The sequence below is a fragment of the Lucilia sericata genome, unplaced genomic scaffold (genome assembly GCF_015586225.1).
Source record: "Lucilia sericata isolate MDLA Ls3-8-SP2 unplaced genomic scaffold, ASM1558622v1 Contig000540F_arrow, whole genome shotgun sequence".
Taxonomy (NCBI): Eukaryota; Metazoa; Arthropoda; class Insecta; order Diptera; family Calliphoridae; genus Lucilia; species Lucilia sericata.
Window position 1 is genome coordinate 122,501 of NW_023994550.1, and position 25,391 is coordinate 147,891.

General features: G+C 32.3%; 1 protein-coding gene across 1 annotated transcript in view; it reads right to left on the minus strand.

The window, feature by feature from the left end:
- The window catches only part of LOC119605960 (PP2C-like domain-containing protein CG9801), a 49,222-nt gene that overhangs the window by 18,728 nt on the left and 5,103 nt on the right, over positions 1-25,391 (minus strand). Inside the window, exon 2 of the mRNA XM_037959313.1 lies at positions 14-55. The gene's annotated coding sequence lies outside the window, so the exon portion shown is untranslated. The remainder of the gene's footprint in view (positions 1-13; positions 56-25,391) is intronic.

Sequence of the window (25,391 nt, forward strand, 5' to 3'; positions counted from 1 at the left end):
TTTCTTAACTTACCAGTTTTCCCATGTGTGTGTTTAATTAATTTATGAAAATATTCTGAAATAAAGAAAAAGAAAAGCTGAATTAAGTTTAGAAAAATACTTTCTTTATTTGTTAAATTTCCTATTGATCTTTTGCAAATATCTTAAAAATTTTAATAACATCCAAAATAGCAACAAATAAATACGCAAAAAATGAACATATATTCTATTTAAAAAATTTTGTTGATCATGTGTTGTTGTTTATACTGAAACAAAAATATACATACATACGTTCTTTTGTGATATAAGGGGATTAAAATTGAAATTTTATAGAAAATTGTTATGGAACATAGATATTTCAACGCCTCAAAACCATCAATATAAAATGCTATAAAAATAAACACAAAAACTATTCACTCAAATAGCGGAAAACCATTAATATTTTATTTTTTTTCCGGTGATCTGTGGAATCTCAATTGAAAAATAAACAAATTGTTTATATAGTATTTAAATAAAATTTATTACAAAATTTACTTCTTAAGAAAGAAAACAAGTGAATGACCATTAGTGTCTAAGAAAATTTATTTCGTTTTAAAATTTTGAATTTATAAATAAGTAAAACTAAAGACCAATAGATTTTTTTCAAAAGTAATTAATCATAAAATCTATTAATTTAAATGACAAATAAAAAAAATTTAATTTTAATATTTTGCAAAATTTATAAATCTTTAGTTAAATAATAAAACTTAAATCTAAACAAAGTTTATTTTTCAAGGTTTTGACAGCTTGAGAAGAAGAAAAAAAGTTCATAAAAAAATATGAATAAAGTTGTCTTTGTTGTCTCATGGTTGTTAAATATTTTCAATGTTTGTGTGTTTTTATGGATGTTTTTGCATTCAATCCATTCATGTCTATTTAACCATAAATATTCATACACGACTTTCTCATATACACACCATATACTACAGCGACATGTGGTTATTTATATGTTGGGTTCCGTCTGTCTGTCTGCCTTCTTTGATTCTATTTGTCAGCTAGTCTGGTGTTTAAGCTTGTCTTTTTTATTTATTCTTTGTTGTTGCTTTCATGAATATTAAAAAAGTGTTTAATATTTTGGTTCTTCATGGAGTTATTTGCTAAAGGGTGAAAAGGAGTAGAATTCATGTGATATTGAAAATACCTTAATATAGATATGCACCGATATTGGGATATCCTATCTATCTATCTATCTATCTATCTATCTATCTATCTATCTATCTATCTATCTATCTATCTATCTATCTATCTATCTATCTATCTATCTATCTATCTATCTATCTATCTATCTATCTATCTATCTATCTATCTATCTATCTATCTATCTATCTATCTATCTATCTATCTATCTATCTATCTATCTATCTATCTATCTATCTATCTATCTATCTATCTATCTATCTATCTATCTATCTATCTATCTATCTATCTATCTATCTATCTATCTATCTATCTATCTATCTATCTATCTATCTATCTATCTATCTATCTATCTATCTATCTATCTATCTATCTATCTATCTATCTATCTATCTATCTATCTATCTATCTATCTATCTATCTATCTATCTATCTATCTATCTATCTATCTATCTATCTATCTATCTATCTATCTATCTATCTATCTATCTATCTATCTATCTATCTATCTATCTATCTATCTATCTATCTATCTATCTATCTATCTATCTATCTATCTATCTATCTATCTATCTATCTATCTTATCTATCTATCTATCTATCTATCTATCTATCTATCTATCTATCTATCTATCTATCTATCTATCTATCTATCTATCTATCTATCTATCTATCTATCTATCTATCTATCTATCTATCTATCTATCTATCTATCTATCTATCTATCTATCTATCTATCTATCTATCTATCTATCTATCTATCTATCTATCTATCTATCTATCTATCTATCTATCTATCTATCTATCTATCTATCTATCTATCTATCTATCTATCTATCTATCTATCTATCCATCTGTTACAAGTCGTTCAACTTTTCGTTATAAACCTCGACAAAATACTTTGCAAACATTTCCATTATAATCGCTAACAAAGCCACATGAATAACTCCATTTATACCCTTTAAGACACCAGATTCTCTTTCACCTTCATTCATAATGCCTTCGTTATAGTATCTTTTTTATGTTCGACCTGACCTGATATTGACATACTCAAATTTATAAAAAGGATATGTAAACATGCTCAAGGGTGGTGTATTTTTTCTATGTTACAATTATTGAAGGTGTCATCATCATCAACATCTTCACTGCTGTTCATCATTGTCCTTGTATCTTGTCGACTTTGTCATCGTCATCATCAGCTACATTACAATATTGGTGGTGGTGGCTGACAGTGTATTTATGCTGACAGTGAAAATGATTTTTTTTAAAAGATACATTTTGTAAATAAGTAAATTCTATGAGAGGAACCATTTTCGTTGTTGCTTTCCAGAAAAAAGAGCATTAATTTAGCATTCAAAAAATATGTGATAATATTTGATTAGGATGCCTCGGGATTTTGTAAATATTTTAAGAAATTCGATATTAAATCAAGATGGATATGATAAATTATGCATTTTTGTGGCGAAACCGTAAACACTTTGTTAGGAGAAGTGTTTAATTTGGTTGGTACTTGGTGTCAAGATGAGTTCGAATATAAAAAGCATTCAGTGCCGTGAAATCTTCTTAAATAAATTCAAATATACTTGGAAAGGGTAAGCAAATAACGTCTGATATAGTTTGAATGGGTTTTAAGGATGCTGATTATGCAAACGGAATGGAATTTCGAATCCGACATGCTATTTTCATAATATCTAAAGCGTTCATGATCACTTCAGGAAACGATCTCCTGCCCTAGCAAATCTTACGAACGATTTGCTAGATCATTTGGAAATGTTTGATCGTAAAATAAATGCGTTATTATGTAAGTTGTTTATGGACTCCAAAAAAAAAAAAAACGTATAACATGAGCCTATAGATTTACTAGTCCTGAACCTATTCTCAAGTATATCAGTGAGATCAATACAAAAGATTTCAAATGATTCGGGGAAAAAATTTTGCAACCTACTGATATTAATTTCAAACTTTCGTAGAACGATTAGAATATTAGACGTTCTCAGAAGCAGCATCTGATAGAAATTCGTATAAGATTCTGGAAGAACGATTGATATGAAGTGCTAAGATGTCTAGGTGCTTAACGTGAACACCTGCCTTGACTGCCTTATTTTACGGTGGTCTTTTTCATCCACTGGGTAGACTTAGGACGGTCTACCAAGCGCCTCTGAACGCTGCTATGAAGAACTCAGGTGGCAATTTTAGTAGAAGGCTGTGCCGGTCCATGTACAAGCACTGTGCTAAAGTACTCGAGCTATCTAATCTCTTGCCATAGTTGCGGAAAGACAGGCAGCATGGGATCAATCCCAATGCAAACCCCGAAAAGGAAAAAGCAATCTAACATTAGTTGAAATCAATCTTCCGTATACCGGAAGTATATTACCGTTTTGATGTCATGAAAGTTTGCATTATTTAAAATGCAATCCCCTTCAACTAATGACCTATTCCAGTGCATTCCTTAACCTTTTAAAGCCCGTCCAACCACACTACTGAGATGGTCCTGTTGATTCGGCAACAGTACCTAGAGACGTATTTAGTAGTCCTAAATATCCATCAAATAAATCAGGATCCGTCTGTATGTCAGATAATGTGACAAAAGATGTAGGAATTTCCAAAGTCAATTCAAACAAACCCAGTAAAAACTTTCATTACCATGTAAGGGGTTAAAATGCTAAAATTTACTTACACAATAGCATTTTAAGTCATTATTTTAACACGGTGATGTCATTGGAGGCAAGTACTTACCACAAACGATTACAAGTAATTAGAAAAAGTAGTCATTGTAAATCGCATGAAAAAACGTATACAGCTTCTATATCTTTACTGGCAAGATGACTAATGAATTAGAAAGTATTTATATAATACATTATTAGTAAGACCTTATTAGACCACTTCTATGTAATCCAGGCGATATGTAGTAGTCATTGAAAAGTATGTTGTTAGGTAAGTAATTACAATTGAAAGCTATTACCCAGTTTTTGCTGGGAAATAATTGTGCAGACAAGTTGAGTGGCAGGTCTCAACTATAAGTCGCGTAGCATGAAACAATATGCATCCTGTTGAGATGGCAACAGCACCGAGAACTTCCCTGAAGTAAAAGGTCTTCTAAATCAGTACTAGTCTCCTGTCGGGCAGAGGAGACTTTTCCGACCGTTCACCAACTTATATCAGTTCCATTCTCAGATCATAAAGAACAACAGCACCGGAGAGAGAATCCAGACTTTCATATATGGGATATATCAGTTCTTAAACCAACATTGTCTCCCCGCGAATTTGGGTTTAAACATTTGATCATCACCAGTTTATAGTCCCGGCAGACTAGTGGTATTGGTAGCACCTCTTTTCCCCGGGATATTGCAATAACACAAAGATGGAGCTTTCACCAATGTAACATGCACCCGGAGGGTGTTATAAGGTGCTGAAAAATCTTGTCTGACACTTTCAGGTCCTAGTAAGCACTCGTAGATAGTAGAGCAGTAAGCTCTGATCAATCAGTAGACGATGGCCCATTGAAGTATAAATGCTTTCCTTGATGAATTGCTTGCAATCTCTGTTAAACGACTATAAAATGCCACGAAATTTAACCTTTTCAAATATTCGCGTGAAAATTGTCAAACAATAATAACAAATATGTCATCGTAAGCATTTGTTCATGACACTTTTTCAAAATTGCAATCTTTGACATTTTTAAAACAATTTGCCAAACAAAATTTTTAGTAAACCAGGTATATTGGCTTTCGAAATGCCGCAAAGGAAGTAATTAATAGAACAATTAAACTTTAATTAAAACTAAAAATAGTTGACATTATAACAAAAACAAAAAAGAGAGGCAAACAAAACCAAATAAAGTTCTTTAACCTTTTGCCTGATGACAACAATTGTCGCGTGTGAAAATGTTGCTGATAGAAAAAACATTATTCAAATTGTTTATGTTGTTGTTGTTTTTGTTGTACATCCCATAAATTGTACTTGTAATTGGAGGCATTCATAAACACACACGTTTGAGGCAATATGTAAAAATGTGTTAAATTTAAATTGTATTTGTATGGACAATATTTTAGCGTGTAAAAATAAACGTACATATGTATGTAAATATGTAAATGTGAGTAAGAAAATTATGCAAATTATTATTATTATTATTATTGTATACGTCATTATATGTCATTTGAGAATTGAAAAGTGAATTTCGTGGACAATCTATATATATAAAAGAGTAGCGTTACTGACTGACTGATTCATCATCACACAGCCCAAACGGCTGAACCTAGAATCATGAAATTTTACCAGTATATGTGTTTTTGGTTATATAGATCCACTAAAGAGGGATTTTTGGAAATTTCTACAAATTTCTTAATTATCTTACCTAATATTAGTGATACAAGAAAAATTTTAAATGCACATGTATCTACTTTTAAAATAAGCAGATCGGTGTCTGGTACTTTTTTGAAATTCGTACTTTTAAGGGGTGAAAATGTGTAACAAAGGTAATTTTGGTACCTTTTTTGGCCCTTTATTAATTTTTAACTAATAAACAAAATAAAATTTTTGTAAATATTTTGAATATATCTCCAAAAATTAAGAGACACCTGTTTCGTACTTTTTTAAAATTCAGCATTTTTTGGGTGTAAAAGGGAGAAAACTGTATTTTTGGTACTTTTTTTTTAGCACATTAAGAAAACCTTTTCGGTTTATTGAATTATTCCTATTAAATTACGGACTAACTCTGTAATATTTATTGAAACAAAATGTTTGCTATTTCACTGGGGAAAAAAGTACCAAAAAGGGGAAAAGGGGAAATTTAATTTTATTCAAACTCATTGAGCCAATTTTTATAAAATTTGAAAATGTAGTTTATTTACTCACACAAAATAAGCTATTGGTATATTATTTTGGAATTCGAGTACTAAGGCCTATCTATATAGGACCAAATTCGAGTAAATTGTTTGGTACATTTTTGAAAACACAATTTTTCTCGAACAAGTGAATGCAGATTTGAATCGTTTGAGTTTTATCTGTGATATATAGATTTAAATACGGAACATTTTGTAAACTTAATTCTCTAAAAAGTATATTTCTAAGCGCAAAGGGGAATAATTATACTCTTTTTATTAGTACTTTCCACTAAGGTAGAATTTATTCCACTTTTGGTACTTTTTATTTCTTCAAATGATACTCTTTGTATGTTCTATAATATGAATTTAAAACACATGATTATTAAACATACAAGATCCTCATTGAATATGATCTTTAAGAGAGAACTTTTTAGTACTTTTTATCTCATAAATGGTACTTTTTAGATTTTCTAAAATATTCAACCTAGGAACATAAATTTTAACATACATGGTCTTGACTGAATAATATCCTGTAAGTGGGAACTTTTTGGTACTTTTCCATTCTTCAAATGGTACCTTTTGAATTCTATATAATGGTTAACCGGAACACATGACACACAGTCCTTATTAAATGAGAATTTATTGAGAGAGATTTTTGTACTTTTTCGTTTTCCCGATGGTACTTTTTGATATTTTTACGATATTGAACATATGTAGATATTAAAAATAAAATTTAAAATGTAGGGACCTTAGTGAATGATAATCTCCTGAAAGGGACTTTTGGTACTTTTTCATTCATCAAATTATACTTTTTGAATTGTATATAATATTGAACACAGAAACATAAAATTTTTGATTAAATGATAATCTATTAGATGTGTTTTATAGTACTTTTTTTTCAAAAAGTACTTTCGAAATTTTCTATAATGTGGAAGCTCAACGAATGAAACTAAAAATACAAGCTTCTTACTAAATGGAAATTTATTCACTTGATATTGAACGTAAAAAACTGAAACATTAAAACAATTTTTAATCAATTTAAATTTTCTATAAAAATAAACAAAATTTTGTACGTATTTAATTTAAGTTAGGGTAGCGAAGCACCCAGGGTATTCTAGTTATTGTATAATTTTTTTAATGCAATTGTTGAAAAAGAAAAACAATATCCGGTAATTTAAATAAAGTTAATAGTTTTAACTACATTAAGTCATATGCAATGTTATTAAAGTTATTTTTAATCAATTTAAGTAATTGTTTAAGGATTTTAACTATTCTGCAAAAAGTGAACTTAGATTTATTGTAAATATCACTTAAACTGTGAATACCCTTAATACTTCAACATTTTTAAGAATCGCAAAACATTTAATGTCAAAGTTTATACTAATGGCTTTCTCAAAAAAACTGCTTATTCTTACGTTTGGTTTTTACTTGTTTTTAAAATGCATGCTTGAAAAACTTTTATGCTTTGTAATTCTATAGCAAAAAATAAAAAAACCGGCTTGCGTTAAAATCTGGGTCATATTAAGGGCTTTTTATTTTGGTACATGGACGTATTTATTGTGCAATCATACATTAAGAGATGTTTGATGTTGGATAACAAAATGTTGACATATGGAATAAAGTAATCAGTTGTGTATATGAATGTGTGCATTTTTATTTTACAGATATTTAAATTTTCAAAATTGTGGATTATTGAGAATCCAAAGTTTTGAGTCAAGGAAATGTTACTTTACTTCTTTTATTCCAAAAAAGAGCCTTTAAAGAAAATCGCTTGATCACCGAAGCTTATGGTGAAAGAGTTTCATTGGTTACAGTGTGCGAGAGTTGGTTTGTGGAATTCAGAAAGGGGATAAGATCGTCCAGTTCAGGCAAAATAGTTTGAATATCAAGAAGTTGAGGCATTACTCAATGAAGATCGTCCAGTGCAGGCAAATTAGTTCGAATACCAAGAAGTTTAGGCATGTGCGAGAGGTGGTTTGTGGATTTCAGAAAGGGGGAGAAGATCGTCCAGTTCAGGCAAATTGGTTCGAATACCAAGAAGTTTAGGCATTATTCAATGAAGTTTGTTGTCAAACTGGGAGCAATTCGAACTGCAATTGCAAAACTTTTGCAAAAAGCAGTATCCATCCAAAGGAAGGGAAATTGGTTATCATACGAATGGAACCTGAAAAATCTTGAAAAATCTTAAATATCATCAGTTTTGCACCGAATTATTACTTGGGTTGTAAAATTGATCCTTTACGATAACCCGAAACATAAGAATTCGTATGCGAAGCAGCCGAATCGATATCATAGGTATTGACTTCTGTATTGGCGTCTTATCTATTAGAAATCTGGCCAGACTATCCCAGGGATCCTATACCGAATGCAACTGATAAGCCGAAACGTAAGGGATCGCATGTTAAGCTCGCCTAACCTGTATTTAGTGGGATTAGAAGGCCAGACAATCACAGAGATCCGTTACCGAATGCAACTGATTCCTTTAAAGTGTGCTTTGGACGAAAAACGGACAGACATTCCATCATGGCAACGCCTGAGAGCATTGATAACCGAAGCGTATTTCAGAAATGGGGAAGATCGTTTAGTTCAGGCAAAATAGTTTGAAGACCAAGAATTTGAGGCATTACTTAATGAAGAAATGCCGCTTGAACGCTATTAAATATCATTTTTGCACTGAATCATTACTTGCGATGCAAAATGGATTCTTTACGATAACCCAAAGTATTCGTATGCGAATCAGCCGAATCGACACCAAAGGCCATGTCTATTATAATTCTAGCAAGACTATCCGAGGGAACCTATTCCGAATGCAACTGATAAGCCGAAATGTAATGGATCGCATGTGAAGCCCGGCTAACCTGTAGAATACTCTGCTTTTAGTGGGATCAGAAGGGTGAATGCAATCGATTGAAGTGTACTTTGGCAGAAAAACGACATTAAAGTGTAACATTTCACCATTGTAACGTTTGACCACATGATGCAATACCATGTTCAAACATATTTGGAAAAATGTAGTTGGGAAGTTTTAGTTCACCCGCCTTATAGTCCAGATATTATAGCATCCGAATACTCATTGTTTCGATAGATACAGAATGCTCTCTCTCGGATACACTTCACTTCAGAACAGAGGATCTGAAAGTGGTTTGATTTTTTTGACTCAATCTTCTTCAATTCTTTTGGCGCAGAATCTATGTATATGTTGTCAGAAAGATCTATTTCACGACGAGAAATACATCTTATACCTTGAGTATATTAAGTTTCAAGGTAGTTTTATGCGGCTTGTGATGATCTTAAGCATTTGGTATTACTTAACAATGGAAACCAGCAATCTTCCAAGAAAGATTATGTTGAAAGGAGTTCGTAATTAAATCAGGTCCGAAATAATAATATAGGCTGCTATTGTGAGCTCGTTTCCATGAAAAAGTTTGATGGAAAAACCTTGCCAATTTAACACTGTATAATATTCCGAAAACCTGTTTTATGGGCGTAGTTTCTTTAAATTTCCAAACAGACTAGAATAATATCTCTCCCAACATATTTGGAACCAATTTTGACGAAAGCTTGACAAGGAAAGAGACTGTGTTCCATCGTATCATTATCCTATCCGCATTGTCACATTCGTATGAATCCATTGGTCTAATTTTATACAGTTATGTTCGCAAACATATATAAAACCTCTAAAAATATCTACCACTATACTAACATCGAACTTATTCATAGTATTTGGATGGTCCTACCCGCCGTTCCATTATTATAAGTGGCCGTACGGGATCGTTAGGGTATTTTGTTATGGCTCTCTTACCTTATAAGCTGATATCACAGTAAGAACTTCTAACTATTGAGAAATATGTATGTTAACCTCTGTTGACATCATATTCAATCCAAGATATTTCGCGATTGCTTGGGCTTCCGTATGGAAGCTAGAGTTGTTATTAGAAAGGCAATAGTATATCCCAGTTTCCGGGTTTTCATATGTAGATTCCCAGATCCGTTTAGTTTTCAGAAAGTTTCGAGCCATCTATGTAACAAATGACGCCCGCAGGGGTTTGCTCTAATGGTTTGCTTGACTGCGATCTTCTCTCTGGGACCAATGTCTCTAAATTTTCGACAAACTCTGTTTCCGATATATCATCTACTATATCTAGTATATATTGATGACATGTTCCGTAACCGGCTATGGTCAATTCACTTAAAGATAAGAGACTCTCGGCTGGAAGTGTCACCATGTATCTTATAAACGTTTCGATTGGGTGAATGTCCTGTAATGTTTCTAAAGCATCGCTGGACGTAGTACTCATGGCATTGCTTACACCCAAGTAACCTTTACCCTGAACAGCATTCCAGCAGATTATAGAAGCGTTAGTAAGAAGTGGTGTCATTATGCTTCTATATAGATAGTGTATCATAGTCGGACTAAGACCACATTTGGAGCCTATGTTTCTCCTACATTTTAACCAAATGTAGTAAGTACTTTAATTTAATTTAATCAATAACAACTTTTAATTTTATATACATACATACATATTCAAAATACTTATTTAAGGTTACATACATATGCACTTTCTACATAATAAATTTTAAATAGAGGTTTCTATTTGTTTCATTGTTCTCGGTAATTTAGCAAAATTGAAACAATCTGTTCTTACATCACCAGCTATTAAGTTTCATTAAAAATGCATACAAATACAGTTTCCATTTAAGTAAGAACTTTATGTCTATAAAAGTATATAAGTATGTGTTTCATTTCCAGCGATATAAACAACAGTATGTATAATACTTAAAATTGAATTATTCTTATATTGCGTGCACCTTAATAGTGATTCGTGCCCATTATAAAAATACACATTATATCGAATACGAAACAACACTACAGCATTTCCCATGGTATTTAAGAAATCTCTAATAAAATTTTAAAATTCTCTCATTGCCTAACCAACACTTCTAATAATCTTCTTTTAATTCTAGCATAATTTCCAAAATTCTTAATAATTTCATAAATTTTTTTAATTCTTCTATGGGAAATGGTGTAAAAAAGGAAACTAATTGTATGTCATGGAATAATCGATGTACTAGAAAATAGATGTTTGCATGTAAGTAAGTGCATGTGTTTGTAACATATGGAAAATTGCTTTGACCATTTTTTTTTTTACCTTTTCTCCTTGAAACTCAGGGGTAAGAGTTTGTGTTTGTGTGAATGATCTAAGGATGTGGGTCAATAAAATAGCCAGCCATTGTTTCAAGTCATTACAAAAAAAATCTTTAACTGATACCAGTATCTAGTATATACATGCATATGTATATTTAAACCATTGACCTAGTTTTCATATTATTTAAAAAGACATTTATGGTATTAACATGTCAAAAAAAAGTGAAAATTGTTTGTCATGTAGAAAAAGTTCCCTTTTTATATGCAAAATTTCTGTTATCATCATCAGCGTAAAATGTGTCAAAATGTTAAGAAATTTTCTTGTGTAAAATATGTAAAACACCGGGTTTTCTATGAATATTACAAGTAAAAAAATTGTTTTGCTAGACTAAGTTTCTCAGTCAGCGGATTTAAGAGATAATGATATAGCATAAGTAAGACATTCGTATAAAACAGCAACATCTTTCGTATACATGTAATACAGTAATGCTCGAACTCCATGTGAGATTTCAAGACGATCTAGATATGACCATCCTTATGTTTGAAATAAATGTGAGGCTTATACCCCATGAGAACTGAACTAGAACTGTACTAGAACTGAACTAGAACTGAACTAGAACTGAACTAGAACTGAACTAGAACAGAACTAGAACTGAACTAGAACTGAACTAGAACTGAACTAGAACTGAACTAGAACTGAACTAGAACTGAACTAGAACTGAATTAGAACTGAACTAGAACTGAACTAGACTGAACTAGAACTGAACTAGAACTGAACTAGAACTGAACTAGAACTGAACTAGAACTAAACTAGAACTGAACTAGAACTGAACTAGAACTGAACTAGAACTGAACTAGAACTAGAACTGAACTAGAACTGAACTAGAACTGAACTAGAACTGAACTAGAACTGAACTAGAACTGAACTAGAACTGAACTAGAACTGAACTAGAACTGAACTAGAACTGAACTAGAACTGAACTAGAACTGAACTAGAACTGAACTAGAACTGAACTAGAACTGAACTAGAACTGAACTAGAACTGAACTAGAACTGAACTAGAACTGAACTAGAACTGAACTAGAACTGAACTAGAACTGAACTAGAACTGAACAGAACTGAACTAGAACTGAACTAGAACTGAACTAGAACTGAACTAGAACTGAACTAGAACTGAACTAGAACTGAACTAGAACTGAACTAGAAACTGACTAGAACTGAACTAGAACTGAACTAGAACTGAACTAGAACTGACTAGAACTGAACTAGAACTGAACTAGAACTGAACTAGAACTGAACTAGAACTGAACTAGAACTGAACTAGAACTGAACTAGAACTGACTAGACTGAACTGAGAACTGAACTAGAACTGAACTAGAACTGAAACTAGAACTGAACTAGAACTGAACTAGAACTGAACTAGAACTGAACTAGAACTGAACTAGAACTGAACTAGAACTGAACTAGAACTGAACTAGAAAAAACTGGAACGTAGAACTGAACTACTGAACTAGAACTGAACTAGAACTGAACTAGAACTGAACTAGAACTGAACTAGAACTAGAACTACTAGAACTGAACTGAACTAGAACTGAACTAGAACTGAACTGATAACTGAACTAGAACTGAACTGAACTGAACTGAACTGACGAACTAGAACTGAACTGAACTGAACTAGAACTGAACTAGAACTGAACTAGAACTGAACTAGAACTGAACTAGAACTGAAAGAACTGAACTAGAACTGAACTAGAACTGAACTAGAACTGAACTAGAACTGAACTAGAACTGAACTAGAACTGAACTAGAACTGAACTAGGTAGAACTGAACTAGAACTGAACTAGAACTGAACTAGAACTGAACTAGAACTGAACTAGAACTGAACTAGAACTGAACTAGAACTGAACTAGAACTAAACTAGAACTGAATTAGAACTGAACTAGAACTGAACTAGAACTGAACTAGAACTGAACTAGAACTGAACTGAACTAGAACTAGAACTGAGAACTGAACTAGAACTGAACTAGAACTGAACTGAACTAGAACTGAACTACAACTGAACTACAACTGAACTAGAACTGAACTAGAACTGAACTAGAACTGAACTAGAACTGAACTAGAACTGAACTAGAACTGAACTAGAACTGAACTAGAACTGAACTAGAACTGAACTAGAACTGAACTAGAACTGAACTAGAACTGAACTAGAACTGAACTAGAACTGAACTAGACTGAACTAGAACTGAACTAGAACTGAACTAGAACTGAACTAGAACTGAACTAGAACTGAACTAGAACTGAACTAGAACTGAACTAGAACTGAACTAGAACTGAACTAGAACTGAACTAGAACTGAACTAGAAACTGAACTAGAACTGAACTAGAACTGAACTAGAACTGACTAGAACTGAACTAGAACTGAACTAGAACTGAACTAGAACTGAACTAGAACTGAACTAGAACTGAACTAGAACTGAACTAGAACTGAACTAGAACTGAACTAGAACTGAAACTAGAACTGAACTAGAACTGAACTAGAACTGAACAGAACTGAACTAGAACTGAACTAGAACTGAACTAGAACTGAACTAGAACTGAACTAGACTGAACTAGAACTGAACTAGAACTGAACTAGAACTGAACTAGAACTGAACTAGAACTGAACTAGAACTGAACTAGAACTGAACTAGAACTGAACTAGAACTGAACTAGAACTGAACTAGAACTGAACTAGAACTGAACTAGAACTGAACTAGAACTGAACTAGAACTGAACTAGACTGACTAGAACTGAACTAGAACTGAACTAGAACTGAACTAGAACTGAACTAGAACTGAATTAGAACTGAACTAGAACTGAACTAGAACTGAACTAGAACTGAACTGAACTAGAACTGAACTAGAACTGAATTAGAACTGAATTAGAACTGAACTAGAACTGAACTATAGATTTCAGTTAATTTTATCAACTTCCAGACAAAGAGCGAGATTGAATTAGCCCAAGAAATCTGCGTTACGTTATTTAAACCTATTATAACCTCATTCTTAGTACGATATAGAATAGGTATGTAAGTATATTAACAAACTATATCTATACAATTCATTTATTTATACATATAGTTAATTTGTATGTATAAATGTTATTCAATTCCACTGAAGCACTCTTGAAATAACATCCTGCTACACTAGATTGGATTATCCTCAAGTACCTTGTTTATTCTCTTTTTCTTTATTATATAATTAAACTAAAACTTTAATAAATCCTTCCCTACAACCAACCTACTAAATACTACATACATGTAACAACAGCTGCTTAAATAAATATTTAACTTTATTTGATATACGACTGACTACTTATACCAGTATGAAATGAATAAATAAATGAATTAATTAAAATTTAAGGGCTTTTCATAAGAATATCAAAATCATTTGCAATGTGTTTAGCATACGAAATATTTACAAAGTTTGAAGCGCCCCTCCCGCTGGAATTGTCCCAAGTTACACTGAAGTAAGACTTTGTAGAATCGAGACAAAGAAAGGTTGTTTTATTTGTAATTTCCATAAATGAAATGTTTTACAAACAAACCAGGAGAACACAAGGCAAAAAACAAATTAAACAATAAAGAGAAAACAAAAGCAAATATTATTCGAACATTTCTAAAGTTCCAATGTAAAAAAAGAACGTATCATATCGTACGTACGTACTTCCACCCATGCCAATAAATGGTTTTGTCAAGACGACAAACTGGTCGTTTATAAGAGACATTAAAACCCAAATGGACTGAAATATGTTTAGGTAACTGAAGTACACATTTGTAAGAGATGGTAGCGTGATAGAAAAGTTGATGTGAACTAGAATTGAATAGAACTGAATTAGAACTGAACTAGAACTGAACTAGAACTGAACTAGAACTGAACTAGAACTGAACTAGAACTGAACTAGAACTGAACTAGAACTGAACTAGAACTGAACTAGAACTGAACTAGAACTGAACTAGAACTGAACTAGAACTGAACTAGAACTGAACTAGAACTGAACTAGAACTGAACTAGAACTGAACTAGAACTGAACTAGAACTGAACTAGAACTGAACTAGAACTGAACTAGAACTGAACTAGAACTGAACTAGAACTGAACTAGAACTGAACTAGAACTGAACTAGAACTGAACTAGAACTGAACTAGAACTGAACTAGAACTGAACTAGAACTGAACTAGAACTGAACTGAACTAGAACTGAACTAGAACTGAACTAGAACTGAACTAGAACTGAACTAGAACTGAACTAGAACTGAACTAGAACTGAACTAGAACTGAACTAGAACTGAACTAGAACTGAACTAGAACTGAACTAGAACTGAACTAGAACTGAACTAGAACTGAACTAGAACTGAACTAGAACTGAACTAGAACTGAACTAGAACTGAACTAGAACTGAACTAGAACTGAACTAGAACTGAACTAGAACTGAACTAGAACTGAACTAGAACTGAACTAGAACTGAACTAGAACTGAACTAGAACTGAACTAGAACTGAACTAGAACTGAACTAGAACTGAACTAGAACTGAACTAGAACTGAACTAGAACTGAACTAGAACTGAACTAGAACTGAACTAGAACTGAACTAGAACTGAACTAGAACTGAACTAGAACTGAACTAGAACTGAACTAGAACTGAACTAGAACTGAACTAGAACTGAACTAGAACTGAACTAGAACTGAACTAGAACTGAACTAGAACTGAACTAGAACTGAACTAGAACTGAACTAGAACTGAACTAGAACTGAACTAGAACTGAACTAGAACTGAACTAAAACTGAACTAAACGGAACTAGAATTGAATTAAACTGAACAGTTATATTCTTTGACTCAACTTATACTTCTTAATTTCACGTGACTACGACATCACTTTCACGCACTCATCTCCAGCCAGTAACAAATTACCTGTGGCTGTTAGTAATATTCTTGCTATCGAGGGTTTCCACTACCTTTTGTTTAACCACAAGTTTTTAATTCTACTCGTTCCTTAATAGATGTGGGTGGTAGTGGGTGATAGAATGGTTGGGTGTTACAATTAGTCAGCACCACCTTATAGTGTATAGATTTCATAGTTGCTTGTTGATGTTTTGTGAATTCTATTGAAATGACTAATCAGACATGTTTTGAAAATGAAGAGCAAAAAAAAAAATTCAAGTCTCGGGCATGGGAATTACTACAAGAAAATGGTATGGAATGAAAATAACATGCAAGCATAAAAACAATCAGCCATTTAGTCTGGCGCACAGACAGTTTCAATGAACTTTTTTATTATACTTTAATGCTTCAATTAATGTGATGTTTGGAGCATTTGTGGGAATATACATAGTATAGTATTTTTCTTTGGGATATTGTAAATTGTCTTTTCGACATGAGCAAGGGAAATTTTAAACAGAAAAACAATTTATGATTTTAAAGATAAAAATAGTTTGTTTTAAATGTTTAGATAGTGTTTAGATTAAAAGAGTTTAATGGGAAATCTATTTAAGAATAATGCTTTCTAGGGAATTTGAAGTTAATTTAATCGGAATTTTAACACAATTTAAAAAAGTTCCTTATATCTCTTTTATTACTCCAATTTTTTCTTCCCTGAATTCTCTATCAAATAAATATCTGCTCAGTGACCTCTAAATATGAAAGAGTGATCCGCTCTGAAGTATGTAGCTACCATAAACTTGAGAAAGCAGACCCTACATATATAAGATATGATTCGACTCAAACTCTGTGTTCTGCTGTTACGTGATCTTATGCGACCCCTATGATTAACAAATTGTGAGAAGTTATACCTTTTCTTGATGACTTTATTTATGTGACTTTGCTAATTGACGTGATATGCTCAAATCCGGATCAGGCGCACTGATTATAGATATATACTACAAAAGACAATATTAAGTCTGCAGAGCTGTAAGTTTAGAAGACCTTTAAGTCTATAAGAGATTATCGGGATTTTGCGACCCGAATTTAGTCCATACTGACAGATAGACGCTGATTCCGAAACTTTAAGTTTGCCCAAGACCTGCCTGGTTTTTCAAAGTACGAGTATTTAATCTCGATGCGTTGTTCGGAAATGTTATCGCAATGTTGTCGAAATTTCTTCTAAATTAAGCTGATTTCCTGCAGAATGTTTTGACAAGGCAATTGCTTTAAGGATCTTATAGGAAACTCTAAATGCATTCAGAGAAAAGATGTTCACAAGACTTTTAACAAACAAACTCGTTAAACCCGACTTACTTTATTCCGTTAAAGATTCTGAACATCCATTCTCTGTATATTTGTTTGGATCTGAAGTATTCCATATACATCAAAAATAGGGCCAGAAGATCACAAGGGTCCTGTATCAAACACAATTGAATCGTGTGATAAAGAACCTTAAAAAAACATTATGACAGGATGATGATCATAGTTAAGCGAAGAAATAGTTGATTGCTGAACCACATTGCAATCTGTAACTAACATGTTAAAATGGTATAAGAATTTTCACTGGATTAAAGAATACTGTGATCTCCTCTTCAGCGATCAAAGTTCTGAAAGCTCATCACAGTAACCGATCACTGCATCATGATGATCTTGGCAGAAAAACTTAATGATATCATGTCAAGATCAACACTAAAGAAGCCAAAATGTGTAGTATGCTAAACGAGCACAAACGTAAAGATATAGATAGTTGGTTGAGTAGTACGATTCGCTTCCAGATGTTGCAAGATCAGTTAAAAACAGTCACCAGAACAACTTGTGGAAATGGATTGTAAAAAGGGTGAGAAATTGGAAACAATTCATATCAATGTCTAGATAAAGCGAAGATCATTTAACCAGTTCCTTTGCCAAATCCAATTAAATACTTCTTCAATAATTTAAAGTGAGTTCAATCAAAATTCAATCAATCATTCTGGAGTAGAATTCAATGTCATTGGAACAGTCATCCAATCATAATGTCTTTACTGAGACATAAAAGGAAAGGTCTTAGTACAAGGAGAAGATAAAATGGAATGTATTGGAAAGCAGTTAGAACTTGGCAACAAGAATCTATATTTAAAGAGATAACGATCGATACAAGCACGTTTTGGCTCAATTCAGCCTTTTAAGTCAACTACACAGAGGGAAAAGGAGATATACACGCCAGCTACCAAATTGAGTTTATAATTTTTCAATAACATCCGTTGTCAAAGTATATACGTACGACAACACTATGTAATGACAACGCAACGTTGTCAATTTGCAACAATTCGTTGCCGAAATCTAAATTTTATGCACACCCGTTGTCTAAATGTTAACAAACGTGGTAAGCTCACTTTTGGCAACGGATTGTTTGTCAATAGTGAGCTTACCACGTTTGTTAACATTTAGACAACGGATGTGTATAAAATTTAGATTTCGACAACGAATTGTTGCAATGTTGTCAACATTACATAGTGTTGTCGTACGTATGTTGTATATACTTTGACAACGGACAATTATAAACAGTTTGGTGTCAATTTAGTACCAGGCGTGTATATTTCTTTTTCTCTATGTGTACGAAATCGAACTTAATTCAATTTTATAATACTTGAAACAAGGATTACTTCAATTTCTGAAATACTTAAATCAAATATGGATTCTAAATAAGAAAAAGAAAAGATAATTCTTAGAACAAGTAAGTGCTGAGATCATTTTGATCCCAAAGATGCTTTAATCGCGAAAAACTTAAGACTTTCGTACTTGGATGATTCGTACTTGATTTAAGTATTTTGTACTTGATTCTTGTATAACGTATTGAAACCAGTCTAGATTTATCCAAATGCGGATTTCTTGATTCCTTTTATTTCCAGGGTATAAAACTTGTATCAATTTCTTAGTAAAACAAACATTAAACCCTTACACAAAATTTTCAATTACTCAACAAGTTCCATTTGATTACTTTGTTACCCAAAAAAAATGTATCATATATCGCCCACTTAATGTAAGGAAGGCCATTGACTGCAATCCTCCAACCAGTATAAAAATCCGCATAAAGAAAACAAGAATATTAACCTCAAATTTTAAAAACTAATAAATAAAGAAAACATGACAATCAAATCGCTCTATCAATTTGTTATGGCAGACACGATGAGATATAATTTTTGAAAAAAAAAAAAAAAAAAAAAAATGGAAACTTGTAATAAAAAAAAACAACCCAGAGAAAGAGAATGTAATATGAGAACTTTAAACTTTGCCGGCACATTAAATGAGAAAAACAACACAAAGAATAATAACAAAAAAACAACTGAAACCTAACAAAGAACAAAGGACTACAACAAAACTCTAGAGAAAAAGGACTAGAATAGAAAGTGAGTGGGAGAGAGAGAGAGAGAAGGAAGGAAATGGGTACGATATATAATAGATATATTTTCATATCCTGTGTAGAAATTTAATCAGACAAATGTATATGTATGTACACGATGATGGTATTATTGTGTTTCGCTTTTTTTTTCAAATGTTCACACATAAAATCAATGGTGTGTTGAGTAAATGTTCTGTAGCAGGCTTTCAAACGACCCACAATAAAACTAATGGATGTTCTCTATTTACAATCGAAAAAAAAAAAAATTAAATGAATTTGTCTATTATTTAGATTGAGGGCAACACAATGTTTACACTTGCCTTAAAAATCTTGTTAGAGAAAATTTAATAAAAATATTAGTTTTACTGTTATAGTTTCATGCATTGTTCACACCACTTACAAGTGTTTGCATGTTTGAAATAATGACATTACTAAGATGTTACTTTGAAATTCTAAACCTTTCTTTCTTTCATTTTAACTGTCATATCTTTTGGCGTTGATCCAGATTTTAGTTTTCTTGTTTAGCTGAATTTTATATTAGATTGTTATGATGAATGTTTGTTTTTTATTCAGTTTTAGGGGTGTGCTTTTTATTTTGTCTAATATTGAGTGTTTCTTCTGTAAGGGGTTATTTTGTTAAGAAAGGGAGCAAATTTTGAAAGCAATTATAATTTTAATTGGTTTATTTTAAAGTGCTTAACTGTTATTTTTGGATATAGATTAACCTTAAGGTGTGACTCACATTTTGTGTTAGCTTGTGAAGCTTAAAAAGCAATAATATGTAACCTAAAATTAATGTGTGTTGTTTCTAGATAACGTACGAGTAGTTTGAGTAAAAAATGTATTCACACTACTCGCACGTTATCTAGAAACACCATCTTAATTGCTGTCAAACCCAAAAAGAGGGAAAAAATATAGAGTGTATATTCTAGTCTATTATACTATAGTCTATAATCTAGTCTAGTCTATAGTCTATAGTATAGTCTATAGTATAGTCTATTGTCTAGTCTATAGTATAGTCTATAGTCTAGTCTAGTCTAGTTTAGTCTAGTCTATTCTATTCTATTCTAGTCTAGTCTAGTCTAGTCTAGTCTAGTCTAGCCTAGTCTATAGTCTAGTCTATAGTCTAGTCTATAGTCTAGTCTGTAGTCTAGTCTGTAGTCTAGTCTATTCTATAGTCTAGTCTATAGTCTAGTCTATAGTCTAGTCTATAGTCTAGTCTATAGTCTAGTCCATAGTCTAGTCTATAGTCTAGTCTATAGTCTAGTCTATAGTCTAGTCTATAGTCTAGTCTAGTCTATAGTCTAGTCTATAGTCTAGTCTATAGTCTAGTCTATAGTCTAGTCTATAGTCTAGTCTATAGTCTAGTCTAGTCTAGTCTATAGTCTAGTCTATAGTCTAGTCTATAGTCTAGTCTATAGTCTAGTCTATAGTCTAGTCTATAGTCTAGTCTATAGTCTAGTCTATAGTCTAGTCTATAGTCTAGTCTATAGTCTAGTCTATAGTCTAGTCTATAGTCTAGTCTATAGTCTAGTCTATAGTCTAGTCTATAGTCTAGTCTATAGTCTAGTCTATAGTCTAGTCTATAGTCTAGTCTATAGTCTAGTCTATAGTCTAGTCTATAGTCTAGTCTATAGTCTAGTCTATAGTCTAGTCTATAGTCTAGTCTATAGTCTAGTCTATAGTCTAGTCTATAGTCTAGTCTATAGTCTAGTCTATAGTCTAGTCTATAGTCTAGTCTATAGTCTAGTCTATAGTCTAGTCTATAGTTTAGTCTATAGTCTAGTCTATTGTCTAGTCTATAGTCTAGTCTATAGTCTAGTCTATTGTCTAGTCTATAGTCTAGTCTATAGTCTAGTCTATAGTCTAGTCTATAGTCTAGTCTATAGTCTAGTCTATAGTCTAGTCTATAGTCTAGTCTATAGTCTAGTCTATAGTCTAGTCTATAGTCTAGTCTATAGTCTAGTCTATAGTCTAGTCTATAGTCTAGTCTATAGTCTAGTCTATAGTCTAGTCTATTGTCTAGTCTATAGTCTAGTCTATAGTCTAGTCTATTGTCTAGTCTATAGTCTAGTCTATAGTCTAGTCTATAGTCTAGTCTATAGTCTAGTCTATAGTCTAGTCTATAGTCTAGTCTATAGTCTAGTCTATAGTCTAGTCTATAGTCTAGTCTATAGTCTACTCTATAGTCTAGTCTATAGTCTAGTCTATAGTCTACTCTATAGTCTAGTCTATAGTCTAGTCTATAGTCTAGTCTATAGTCTAGTCTATAGTCTAGTCTATAGTCTAGTCTATAGTCTAGTCTATAGTCTAGTCTATAGTCTAGTCTATAGTCTAGTCTATAGTCTAGTCTATAGTCTAGTCTATAGTCTAGTCTATAGTCTAGTCTATAGTAGTCTAGTCTATAGTTGATTCTAGTCTAATCTATAGTCCATCCTATAGTCAATGAAATTTCAACTAACATTGCTGAAACCTTTTTGATCGTGGGAAAAGACAATCTCGAATATATTCTGAAAAGAGTTTTGCAAATTTAAACGACTATGGTCGAAATTTATTCAAGAAATCCATGTTATAAAAAACAATATTCCTAGAATCTCATCAAATCCTTGCCCATTTCTTGCAACTTATTTTTCCAAGTGTATTCAAATAGAATGTATAGAGTTTACAAAGAATGGAAATAAAAAAAAACATTTTTATATAACAAATAGGTATTCCTGCAATTCAATTTAGTCATGCCATTCATCCACAAGAATAAAATATCATATAAATGCATTTTTGCTGTTTATAAAAAAAATAATAAAGACTTGATTAAAAAAAAAAACTAAATGACACCATACTGACGCCAGCGGTAGCGCCAAATATCTACTACGACTACTAATGTATGTATGAATACTGATGCAGACATAAACAGCTCCTTTACTCACCCTTACTTACTCCTCCGCCCACTCACTCAGCCAGTTACTCTGTCGGCCTGCCTGCATGTCTAAGTGTTTGACTTTATGTCTATCAGTCAGTGAGTCAGTCAGTCAGTCACTCCCCAATAAACACTGCCACTAAGAGGTTTTAGTATTGTTTGGGGTTTTTCTTTTTTTTTTTTTGTTTGCAACTAAATTGAACTGAACTAAATGAAACGAAGCCAAAGCAACCACCATTTAAAATTCTTTACTTGCAAATGTTTTAATGTCTGACATGCGTTTCTTTTCACATTGGAGTTTGGGAGCTTAGGCTGTTGTTCGTTGTACGTGCTGTTGCTGCCACTGTTGTAGCCTTTTTCTTTTTTCTTGTTGTTGGCATAGAATAACTAACAACATAATTCAAGGATAATGCAAAACAATGTTTACAATTTCTATGCTGAATAAACAAGTAGTAGGAAAAGAACATACAAGAGAAACAGTAAATAAACACTAAAAAAATCAATAAATAAAAAGTGAATTGCAATAAAACAATGTTGAAACTTTCCAGGATAAAACAAAAACCGGAAAAGGAAATTGAAATAAAAATCGAATTTGTTAAACAATTTATGGCAGAGGAAGTTAGTTTGAAAAATTTTATTTTCTTGCGTAGAATAAAGAGTTTATGTAATATTATTATAATTAATATTGAAGATTTCCAGGCAAAATATGATCTGCAGCTGAGAAATTTTGATATTCAAAAGGTTCCACAGCTTTACGAAAATATACAAATATTCCAATCTATCCTTCAATGAAGGGAGGTGGTAAAACTAAGAGACCAATTAACTGAACGATTTCAGAAAATTTGTTGCATGATATACAGGTTTCGGGTATAACTTGAAAACCATAGTTGCTCAACTTAGGAACAATTACTTTACAAGGGAGTGGTAAAGAAATGTGTTCTGAAAATAAATTTTGTATAAATTTTCAAGGCCAACCAAAATTTAGGAAACACCTGGGTTCACGCGATTTCACACAGAAACGGATATATGATTCTTAAAAGTTTGCCTCTTACTGGTCGATAGGTCAACCGATGTTAATCTACACTGATGAAGTATCAAGTATTTGAAGCTTTCAACGTCATGTTTACGCCGACAGACATGTTGGTCTGTCATCGAAAGTCTGTTGACCTGTAAAGGGAAAGATCTTGGTAAGAATAAGAAGAACCTTCAAAGATCCGTACGATTCATTAACAAGTTTATAGAGTTGCCATCGTTTCAGCGATCGTTTGACTTCACATAGATCACATTAAGGGAATGTAATCCTCGTACTCTTCACAACTTTTTCATTAAAAAAGTTTGAATTCAAAAGATCGTGAAATGTGAAGGAATCGGGAAAAGGTGGAACTCACCTTATTAACTACAAGAGAATCCCCAATTTGTCAAAAGTGAAAAGGTAATTCAATAATTTGGTTACTAAAGCATTTCGCGTTGAGAAACTACAGGCACGAGTTGTAAAACTTAAATAAAGATCTCGAGATGTATGTAGCTTTATAAGTATACATTTTTCTGGATTACTCGGTAGCTAAAAGTAAACCTTGGTGGCATTTCGGTGTTTCCGATAATGAAGATGTTGTATTTAGCAAATATTCGGATGCTGTTCTTTTCATTGTGATATTCCTCCTTGTGATAGACCACCTAAATTGGTCTGGTTATTCCCATGATCCTCGAGATAAGCATACGAACAAATTTGATTAGATTATTTAGTGGCACATCCTTGAGATTGCTCTGCCTGGTACCAAGATATATCAGTGCTCGCTCTTCTAGAGTAGAACAGTCTTCTTTATCTCTTCTATGTCTTAACAGCTTCTGCAATAACTGTAACTTGGATAGCCCATTTCATCTGACATCCATTTAATTATACAGCGCCCCGTAAGTATAAATTAAAGAAGCTATCAAGAATGTATTCTGGTGGTAATTGTGGATTACTTGAGTTCCGTTTTTTCTATCGTCTCTTCGTCGATCGTGTTTGATACAGCAACCTAACACACTAAAGGTGGACAGAGCATTTTGGATATTCTTCAAGTGGAAATTTTAGATCACTTGAATTCATGTTTGATACAGCAACCAGGGGATTATAAAAATCCTATTGAAAAATAGTTTCGTATGTTAAATTCCTCAATGTCCTTGTTTTCCGGAACGCATATCAATTCGTCAGAGTGTTGTCGAAGTTGCGACAGGGTGATAATGATCGACGCCTCAAGATTTAGAACTGGTATGTTTGTCGAGCCAGTATCCATAAAGAAAATGCCCGCCTGTACAACAGTGTAGGCATTATGTAATCTAATGGAAACCAAGAGAGAATAAGCGTAGCAGTTTTTGAACTGTGAAATCGGTTTTTACAACCTAGTCTTCTCTTGTTGGTCGAGATGTTCAAAATTCTGGGATTTTATGTCTTCTGGTACCATTTAAGGAACCAATTCGGTTTTTATAAAGTTGCATCTTTGCAAATATTTTTTACCTCTCCATCTTAAGGTAATACTTGAGTTGGAACAAATCTGTACTCAATTTTAAGCACAACCAAACTGCTATTATATGCTTATGAATCACACAACTTTACAACCGGTTTTAAGAAACTACAATACAAATATGACGATTTTTATGCAGCTATATATCATTCTTTGAAATTAATAGGTCATTAAATTTAAATAAAAACTTTAACACTGAAATTTTTAATGAATCGCTACGTAGTTCTAGGAAGAGAAATTTGTTTTGCTAAAAAACCTCTAAACATAAACAATAGCTTTATATAAAATTATTAAAAATGAATCATTTTTTGTATCTCAAAGCCAACTTATCATAAGTTTTAAGTATTTTGTTAAAACAACAAATAAATTAACTAACAATTTGTTGAAAACGTGTTTGTAAAGATCTTTTTTTTACTCTCTACCTACACCACACTAAAACTTGCAAATTTTTATTTTGAACAGGTGATTTCTGGCCCATAAAACTAAAGACGTAGTTGTTATTAAATTATGATTG